This window comes from Cnephaeus nilssonii (genome assembly GCF_951640355.1).
Source record: "Cnephaeus nilssonii genome assembly, chromosome: 5".
In the NCBI taxonomy this organism is placed as follows: domain Eukaryota; kingdom Metazoa; phylum Chordata; class Mammalia; order Chiroptera; family Vespertilionidae; genus Cnephaeus; species Cnephaeus nilssonii.
This window is the reverse complement of record NC_137076.1, coordinates 2,694,642-2,705,156: the sequence shown is the minus strand read 5'-3', so window position 1 is coordinate 2,705,156 and position 10,515 is coordinate 2,694,642. Positions and strand designations below refer to the sequence as shown.

The window sequence follows — 10,515 nt, the reverse complement described above, 5'->3', positions numbered from 1 at the left end:
CCTCTCCCGGGGGTCCCTGGGGAGATCGGCAACCTGGGGGTGTGTGGCCGGGCCCGCCCAGCCTCTCCCGGGGGTCCCTGGGGAGATTGGCACCCCGGCGAGGTGAGGCGGGACTCGCTCAGCCGCTCCTGGGGTCCCTGGGAACATTGCAGGCATGGGGTTGCTGAGACCCAGACCAGGCCTCTGGCCACAGATTCATAGCTTCCCGGAGACCTAGGGCAGGGATCTGCCTGATCTGCAGAGAGACAGAGGTTCTGCAGTGCCCCCAAGACGTGGGTGGGCCCAGCCAGGGATCAAGGGGCATGGAAGGACTCCTGGCAGAGGGGCAAGGACCCTCACCCCTGAGGCGGGGGTTGAGGGGTGGTGCCACCTCAATGGAGGGGTGCTGCACTGCAGGGTACTGGACTGACTGATGTGATTCAGAGAAGCTCCCAGTGCTAATGGGCCTTGCTCAGGCGGCCTTCACACTTCAGAGGCAGTGACTCCTGCTCCTGCCTTCACCCAAAAGCAAGCTCGAGACACCCTGCCCCATGGCAGAGCATGCCTAGGCAGTGAGTAGGAAGCCTTCCACCTGCTTCGGAGAAGGGGGGGCAGTAAAGAATGGGGGGAGAGGAAAGAATGTGGAGCATCCGCAATGAAGAAGTGCTTGAGAAAGAGGCTCGGAAGCCTGACTGGAAGGTTTGTTCTGTTTGCTAGGCGGCTGACCCTTAGGAAGCGCAAAGAGCATGGCTCTGAGGGCTTCCTGTGTGCTGAGTCAAGTTCCACAGCCAACTGGAATTGGCCTCAGTTTCCTGGTCTGTAAAATGGATGAAGCGTGTCCCAGTGCCTTCACTGAGCTTTGATGGCCAATTGAGATACTATATTAAAAAATGCGGGAAGAAGTGAGAAAGAAAAGGAAGGACGAGCAACACAAAAGAAAGACTGAAAGGAACCTGTAAACCCATTGTCACTTAAATAGGGAATATAGTCAATAGTGTTGTAATGATGGTATGATGCCAGGTGGGTACTAGAAATATCGGGGAACACTTTGTAAAGTATATGATTGTCTAACCACTATTCTGTAACTAATATAAAACCTGAAACCAATACAAAATAATGTTGAATGTAAAGAAATGAAAATTGGAGTGAAATTTTTATAAATTTCAAAGTTTAAATAAAAGCTGTAAAGGAAGGAAGGGGAGAATAAAAAGTGTTTTTCATTTCACCACTTTATTAAAAAGATAGTTGTCTTTATATGGTGCTTTTATACTTTTCTAAGTCATTATCTCATTTTAATTTCCGAGCAACTTAAAGACAAGATAAGTATTCCCTCCACTATTCAAAGAAAGGAAATCTTGGTGTCTGGTCCTAATGATTCAATCGTCAAGCCCTTATTGTAAAGCAGGGTTAGTAAAATTTTCTGTGCAGGGTCATATCTATACTAATAAAAGCCTTGGGGGTGATCAGGCCAGCAGGGGAGGGTATTTGGGGGCAATCAGGCCCACAGAGGAGCAGTTAGGTGTCAATCAGGCCCACAGAGGAGCAGTTAGGGGGCAATCAGGCCAGCAAGGGAGCAGTTAGGGGGCAATCAGGCAGGTAGGTGAGTGGTTATGAGCCAGCGGTCCCGGATTGTGAGAGGGATGTCCAACTTCAGGTTTAGGCCCGATTCCACAGGGATCAGGCCTAAACCTGCAGTTGGACATCCCCCGAGGGGTCCCATATTAGAGAGGGTGCAAGCTGGGCTGAGGGACACCCTCCCCAGTGCACGAATTTCGTGCACCGGGCCTCTAGTATTTTGTATAATCTGTAATATATATTATAGCTTTTAAAAACTTAGAAAATGACAGTGAAATGAATGATAATATGTATTGACACACAAAACATGGGAAGGACTCACAACTTTTGGTGATTTTCTTCCTTTTTCTTTCTCTGCACAGGGTGTCTTTCTCAACCTGATTTAAATCAGTCTATACACGTGTACATAGCTTATACCCCTTGTTTTGTACACTTTTATGATTTCCTCAGACATGAGCCTGAGTGGCAGTGTCATCACTGAATGCCTATAAACATGCACGAGTAATGTTCCGGGGTGTTCACTGACGAGGCTGAAGCCTGGCCAACCTGCGTCCTTCACAAGGCTGGTTCCTCATCTCAATTCCATTTCCTTCTGGCCTTTGGGGACAGTCAGCCCGTGGACACGTCGGTCACACACGTGGATCAATGACGGGAACACACACAGGTCACTCAACAGTGTAGGTGGGGTCCCACGCTGCATCCCCTGAGGCATTTCTGACATCAGACACGTGTGACATGCATGATAATTATATGGTTAAGTCACATGTGATCAGAGCATGCAATTCCTAAAGGAAGTTGCGATGCATGGCCAGGTGCACCAGTGCTGTGTGGTTTGCATGAGAGGGAAGGGATGGTGCCAAGGCAGAGAATTGCGCTCCTCCCGGGCACCGACCTGTTTCCATCAAGTCCGGCTTGTAGGCCCTCAATCTCCATGTGCTTGGGGACCCGCATCTTGAATCCTGCTCAGTGCTGTCCTGCAACCCTCCTAGCTTACAGAGAGAGGGCCACGTGAGCTAGCCTCAGAGGCACCAGGCTCAGAGAGCAGGACGGTGCCGAGCACAGCGCGCGCTCCAACCTGCCACACCCAGCCCGCGTTCACATCCAGTGTCGCTTACAGACGTTTACTGACGTCAGGCACTCAGAGGCCTTTCCCTGCGGTTTCCAAAGAGGCAGAGAGGCAAGAAGGTAAACCACACGCAAGAGTTTACATAAAAAGTCGCTGCCAGACCACATGCCTTACAGAACGACAACCCTCCCATTTTGCCAGAGACCAGAGGGTCTTGATGCTCAATATTTAGCTGGGAGGCCCGTGGGAGTCCAAGGGAAGCCCTACCAATGTCTCTAACCCACTTTATTCCAGCCGCCACCCCCGGGAAATTGTTCTGTTAGGAAGTAAAAAGCTGTCATGTGATAAAGGATGCCGACGGCATCAGCGACAATCTCCCACCCACCACAGTGCACAGCGTATGTCCATGTCACCCCAACGCAAGAGCGGTCCAAGCGCCACACTCCTATGTCTTCTAGGACAGAGACCGACACAGGCCCACAGAGCTGCTGACGTGGTGCTGAGGCCCAGAGCATTTTATTTCAGAACTAGGGGCCCAGTGCACAAAATTTGTGCACGGGGGTGTGGGGGGGTGGGGGGTGGCCTCAGCCTGACCTGCACCCTCTCCAATCTGGGAGCCCCCAGGCGATGTCCTACTGACGGCTTAGGCCTGCTCACCATGGTTCTCTGCTCTCTGTGGACCTGCCCGCTTGACATCACCGCAGGCCCTGGTGACTGCTCTCTGTGGGGGCCTGCTGTCCGCTGTCTGCTTGCTTGTTGTGGGGGACATTCCCGCCCCGCCCCCAGCCATTTGCACACTCCCCGTCTTGGAGCGCATGGGTCCTAGGGATGTTCCCGCCCAGCCCCTGGCTGCTCCGGGCCTACGCATCTGAGTCACAGGTGCATGTGGGGAGAGACACACTGAGTCACAGGTGCATGTGGGGAGAGACACACTGAGTCACAGGTGCATATGGGGAGAGACACAGAGTCACAGGTGCATATGGGGAGAGACACACTGAGTCACAGGTGCCTGTGGGGAGAGACACACTGAGTCACAGGTGCCTGTGGGGAGAGACACACTGAGTCACAGGTGCATATGGGGAGAGACACAGAGTCACAGGTGCATGTGGGGAGAGACTCACTGAGTCACAGGTGCCTGTGGGGAGAGACACAGAGTCACAGGTGCCTGTGGGGAGAGACACACTGAGTCACAGGTGCATATGGGGAGAGACACACTGAGTCACAGGTGCATGTGGGGAGAGGGACACGGAGTCACAGGTGCCTGTGGGGAGAGACACACTGAGTCACAGGTGCATATGGGGAGAGACACACTGAGTCACAGGTGCCTGTGGGGAGAGGGACACTGAGTCACAGGTGCCATCTGGATACAGGGGCAGTGAGTCACTTTCACTCCAGCAGCCGGTACAACTTCCTGGGAGCTCACAGAGCCAAGGAATGGCTGAACCCCAACCCAAGATTAAATTTTTCTCATCTGGCAAAGTAGCAGGTGAAAATAAATATGAGGTAAAATTGTCTTATACAATAAAAGGCTAATATGCAAATCGACCTAATGGTGGAACAACCGGTCGCCATGTCGCACACTGATCACCAGGGGGCAGATGCTCGATTCAGGAGCTGCCCCCTGGTGGTCTGTGCACTCCCGCAGGGGGAGTTCCACTCAGCCAGAATCCCTGAGCTGGGCTCACGGCTGACAAGTGCAGCAGCGGTGGCGGGAGCCTCTCCCGCCTCCATAGCAGAGCTAAGGATATCTGACTGTTGGCTTAGGCTCCTTCCCCTGAGGACATCCTCTGAGGGCTCCCAGACTGCAAGAGGGCACAGGCCAACCTGAGGGACCCCAGCCATATGCACGTTGGGGGCAACCAGGCTGGCAGGGGAGGGCCATAAGGGGCGATCAGGCAGGCAGGGGAGCAGTTAGGGGAATTAGGCAGGCAGGCAGGTAAGTGGTTAGGAGCCAGTGGTCCTGAATTGCAAGAGGAATGTCCAACAGTCAGACACCCCCCTAGGGGTCCCGGATTAGAGAGGGTGCAGGCCAGGCTAAGGGACCCTCTCCCCCCAACCCCCAACCCCCAGTGCACGAATTTCGTGCACTGGGCCTGTAGTGTAATATAAAAAGTTAAATATTACATACACTAAGATCCACACCTGAAATGCAAATGTAGATTGAACTTTACCTGAAAGGTGCAGTAAATTAGACTACATTTACATAATCATTCTCAGCAGAATTAGAAGGAAGAGACAGTTCAGGGGATACACCACGTAGCTAACACACTGACTTAGCATCTTCGGCTGCTGCTTTGGAACACACAGGCGTCCAGAACACACAGACATCCGGAACACACAGGCGTCCAACACACAGGCATCCGGAACACACAGGCGTCCAACACACAGACATCCGGAACACACAGGCATCCGGAACACACAGGAATCCGGAACACACAGGCATCCGGAACACACAGGAATCTGGAACACACAGGCATCCGGAACACACAGGCGTCCAACACACAGGCATCCGGAACACACAGGCGTCCAACACACAGGCATCCTGAACACACAGGCATCCGGAACACACAGGCATCCGGAACACACAGGCGTCCAGAACACACAGACATCCAGAACACACAGGCGTCCAGAACACACAGGCATCCGGAACACACAGACATCCGGAACACACAGGCGTCCAGAACACACAGGCATCCGGAACACACAGGCATCCAGAACACATGGACATCCAGAACACACAGGCGTCCGGAACACACAGGCGTCCAGAACACACAGACATCCAGAGCACACAGGCGTCCGGAACACACAGGCGTCCGGAACACACAGACATCCAGAGCACACAGGCGTCCAGAACACACAGGCATCCGGAACACACAGACATCCGGAACACACAGGCGTCCAGAACACACAGGCGTCCAGAACACACAGGCGTCAAACACACAGACACTTCCAGCAAGTTCCTGGTCAGAGTTCTGTACTCAGCTTCTCCCGGGGTCCTGCTTGGCTCTGACACCTGGAATACACTTTTCAGAGGCTCCGGGAAGCAGGCCTCTGGTACGTCACTGGTTTCACTGCATGTGAATATGCAGAATTAAGTGAAATGCGGGTGTGGCGAAAGTCTACAGAAAATGAGACTTGCAATTAGAAACGGAGCTTTCAATATCACACTTTCTATTATTCCTGAGGTTGTATGCTTCCCTATGCCATGGAGCAAATCCTAAACCTTCCGGAGACACACGGAGCCTGGAAGCCTGGCCCCTGAACCCTGCTTCCCCCGGCCCTGCATGACCGGTGCTGCATCCCGCCCTGCACTTAGGAACCCACAGAGGAGGACAGACGTGTCCTGCTGGAGTGGCCCGAGTTAGCCTGCCTGCGCACTGCCTGTGCCACAATTCTGTCATTGGACTTTCTCCTGGATGCAAGACAAGGTTCTCTTTCTACTTTTAGTCTTTCTTTTCTTTCTTTCTTTATTATTATTATATTTTTTTTTTAGAGAAAGACTATATCGATAAAGGCTGGGAGATGTGTATGTTAACAAGATAATAAATAACAAAGAAACAAAGTAGGTCCGGACTTCCGATTGTGCAGCAGAACAGGGATAGGAAGCTGTGGCGTGAAAAGGTGGAGGAGGATGCGCATCACCCACCACAGTCACAGAAGAGCTGGGCTGCGGAGCCTGCCCTTCTGCCCCTGGAAGAGGTGCGGGGCAGCGGGAGCCGCAGTGTGGTGGTGAGGCAGCTGGAAGGAAAACAACCACTCTTATAAACTCAGGGACCACCCATGCATGGCCCAAACCTTGAGGTCGGGCAGATCTATACCAAGAACCATATCAAGGAATGGCGGTCTCTGAGCCTGGGGGACATTGAACCCAGTGCATCACCTGATGCCAGAAGAGGCCCCGTGGCAGTTCTGATGGAGGCTTTTTCCCAGGTGAGGCAGGCGACCTCTGAACAGGGAAGAGGGATGATCTGGGAACCTTTGACTAGGGAGGCTGATGTTGGCCAAAGGCCCTGGAAAACAATGCTTTTGGCAGAAATACACAAAAGGGTTAGGTTGTGAATGTCCTATCTGGAGATGCCCATCTACAGGAAGCTGTTGTCACATGGCAGGGCAGGATGGTGAGGAGGAGGCAGGGCATCACAGTGGCCTCTGGTGCGATGTATTTACAACAGAGCTCAATGTCAAGGGCAGGGCGGACAGCAGGTCACTGACAGCCAGGAAACACCCACTGGGATCCACGGATGGGCTCCTGCGTAACAGCATTAGCATGCAAGTGCAAAAGAGACGTTGGAAGGCCAATGGACCTTGATCCTCAGAGAAATCAGCACAAGATTGCTCTTGCCATGATGGCGATGGCTCCAGGCGATTTCCTGACCTGATGATCTTTACATTGTTTACCAAAGTTTACCTTTAATCTTCCTGAATGCATTGCTGAAGGGCAAATGTGTATTCAAAGTGAATAAAAGCAGGTAGGACCCTGACTCCTGTGCCTCTTCACGAAAGAGGTTCCCACCTGGCCCCCAATGCCTTCAAAAGTCATATTTCTTGTGTAGTGTATTCATTGTGCTGCAGCTCTCCTGCAGATCATCCTGAACCCGCCGCAGGTCACGGCAGCTCCGCAACCCTGTTCCGGATCAGGAAAGTGGCAACAGCGGCAGGTCCTGTGCCTGGGGCGTCCGCATGGACTGCGTGACCACACTGAGGTAGAGCCTGCATCTGGGACTTCCCTTGCACTTGGCCAATAGTCAGATCTGCATCCAATCTGTCAACACCAGCAAGAGCAGCAATTTAGGAACCGGACAACCAAGGAAGAGACCGGAGAAGCCGAGGAACCAGCCAGCCCAGTATGTTTCAGTTCTCGCCAGCTCAATGCTCAAGTGTATGGATGGTCTTTCTTGGTCTCCATGTCACCTTCCTTCTTCCTCTTGTCTGGTGATTCACTTCCTTCTTCATCATCTTCGTCTTCCTCTATGATTCCTTCCACTACGGATTTTGAGCTTTCTGGACTTGTAATTCCTTCACACTCTTTGGCTTGGCCAACAGTAGAGACCTGGGCAGACTCCAGAGTTCTAACCTGGCCACTCTTCACACTCCATTCAATGGCATTCCCAGAGACTTGAAGGTCTTAGGACGACCACGAAAGAAGTTCTGCCTGCTGTGAAGAGCATGGCTGTACCTTCCACAGCATCTGTCACGCACAGGCCCAGGAGGCTTGGCGCCAGGTTGGATGATGCTGTGTGGGCTGCAATAGCCCCACCCATGCTATGTTTAATCAGCATCATTGGCGGGGCGGGGGGGGGGGGGGGTCCTCATACATGGCTTCAACTACATTGCCAACATCTCTGCCATTGTTTCTGCAGATAGATCTTGAGAATTCTTGACCTTTGTTTTACCGTGACCTCGCAGATCCAAAGCCACAATCCTACACTGAACCCTAATGATTGCTGCCATGACCACAGCCCAGGAAAGGGCGGGATGGCCTCCTCTGCAAAAGGAGTGGGACTGGGCCCTCAGAGCCGCTCTGTAAACTCATTCTCTACGTCTACGTCTTCCATGGACTCAGAGTATTGACTCCGAGAAACAGGGGAAACGTCCCGTTTTCTTCCGGGGCTGAATGCCATGGTAATAGAGAATAAAAGATACTTCATAGCAAATATCTTCAGGGTAATTATTTTAGTTCCTCTTTCCAGTACAACTTGCTTATATGACAGCTCATTTAATTCCAATCCAATTAAGGAGATATTTGACTGTGCTCTGTATGGCAGGCCATGCTATACTTTCTGGGTACTATGGCAACCAGCGGGCCAGACGTGCCCATCGATGAATGAAAAGCTCAGTTCTTGCCCTCAAAGAGCTCACGCCCCGTTCGCATCCTGGCTCCACTCTGATCGCCTCCATTGCCGGGTAGAGGGGGCGAGAGGGTAGCGGCCCAGGTGCATGCTTTTCTAGAGGGCGGACATGAAGGGGAGGCCACAGTCACACAGGAGCCAAAGCTTCATCCCAGGTTAAGTGCAGCCCAACCGGTCACAGCTGCCCCGTCAGCTGCTCCAGTCGCCTTGGGACAGCACCCAGCGCAGGACCACCCACCGGCCACCGGCTCCTGAAACTCCACCCACTCGGGTTTTTGATTCTTTCTAAAAACACAATTACTGACCTGAAAATGGGATAAAAATCACTCTGTAGCGTGTAGAAATGTAAATGATGCCTTCAGGAGGGCTGGAACCTACTGATTGAGAACAGCCAGGACACAGCGTCACAGGCAGGCAGGCGGAGAGTCTGGGAAAGAACGATGCTCTGGGAAAGCAAAATATCACTATTTCTAGACAGAGAGCTGCCCCCCACACCAGGTCCCACAGACAGGGAGCTGCCCCCCACACCAGGTCCCACAGAGAGCTGCCCCCCACAAACACCAGGTCCCACAGACAGAGAGCTGCCCCCACACACACACCAGGTCCCACAGACAGGGAGCTGCCCCCCCACACACACCAGGTCCCACAGACAGAGAGCTGCCTCCCCACACACACCAGGTCCCACAGACAGAGAGCTGCCCCACACACACACCAGGTCCCACAGACAGAGAGCTGCCCCCCAACACACACACACCAGGTCCCACAGAGAGAGAGCTGCCCCCACACACACACACACCAGGTCCCACAGACAGAGAGCTGCCCCCCCACACACACACACCAGGTCCCACAGACAGAGAGCTGCCCCCCCCACACACACACACCAGGTCCCACAGACAGAGAGCTGCCCCCACACACACACACACCAGGTCCCACAGACAGAGAGCTACCCCCCCCACACACACACCAGGTCCCACAGACAGAGAGCTGCCCCCCCACACACACACACCAGGTCCCACAGACAGAGAGCTGCTCCCCCACACACACACACCAGGTCCCACAGTCAGAGAGCTGCGCCCCCCCCCACACACACACACCAGGTCCCACAGACAGAGAGCTGCCCCCCACACACACACACACCAGGTCCCACAGACAGAGAGCTGTCCCCCCCCACACACACACACCAGGTCCCACAGACAGAGAGCTGCCCCCCCACACACACACCAGGTCCCACAGACAGAGAGCTGTCCCCCCCCCACACACACACCAGGTCCCACAGACAGAGAGCTGCCCCCCACACACAAACCAGGTCCCACAGACAGAGAGCTGCCCCCCCCACACACACACACACCAGGTCCCACAGACAGAGAGCTGCCCCCCCCCCACACACACCAGGTCCCACAGACAGAGAGCTGCCCCCCCCCACACACACACCAGGTCCCACAGACAGAGAGCTGCCCCCACACACACACACACCAGGTCCCACAGACAGAGAGCTGCCCCCCCACACACACACCAGGTCCCACAAACAGAGAGCTGCCCCCCCACACACACACCAGGTCCCACAGACAGAGAGCTGCCCCCCACACACACACACACCAGGTCCCACAGACAGAGAGCTGCCCCCACACACACACACACCAGGTCCCACAGACAGAGAGCTGCCCCCCCACACACACACACACCAGGTCCCACAGACAGAGAGCTGCCCCCCCACACACACACACCAGGTCCCATAGACAGAGAGCTGCCCCCCCACACACACACCAGGTCCCACAGACAGAGAGCTGTCCCCCCCACACACACACACCAGGTCCCACAGACAGAGAGCTGCCCCCCACACACAAACCAGGTCCCACAGACAGAGAGCTGCCCCCCCCACACACACACACCAGGTCCCACAGACAGAGAGCTGCCCCCCACACACACACACCAGGTCCCACAGACAGAGAGCTGCCCCCCCCCACACACACACCAGGTCCCACAGAGAGAGAGCTGCCCCCACACACACACACACCAGGTCCCACAGACAGAGAGCTGCCCCCCACA

At 54.2% G+C, this 10,515-nt stretch overlaps 1 pseudogene across 1 annotated transcript; it reads right to left on the bottom strand.

Annotated features, from left to right (window-relative positions):
- Positions 1–7,225: 7,225 nt before the first annotated feature.
- Positions 7,226–8,559, bottom strand: LOC307100294 (protein phosphatase methylesterase 1-like; annotated as a pseudogene). Its single transcript has 2 exons — positions 8,482–8,559; positions 7,226–8,230 (listed from the first exon to the last, which is right to left on the bottom strand). The product of its transcript is annotated as a protein phosphatase methylesterase 1-like (transcript).
- Between the last annotated feature and the right edge of the window lie 1,956 nt (positions 8,560–10,515).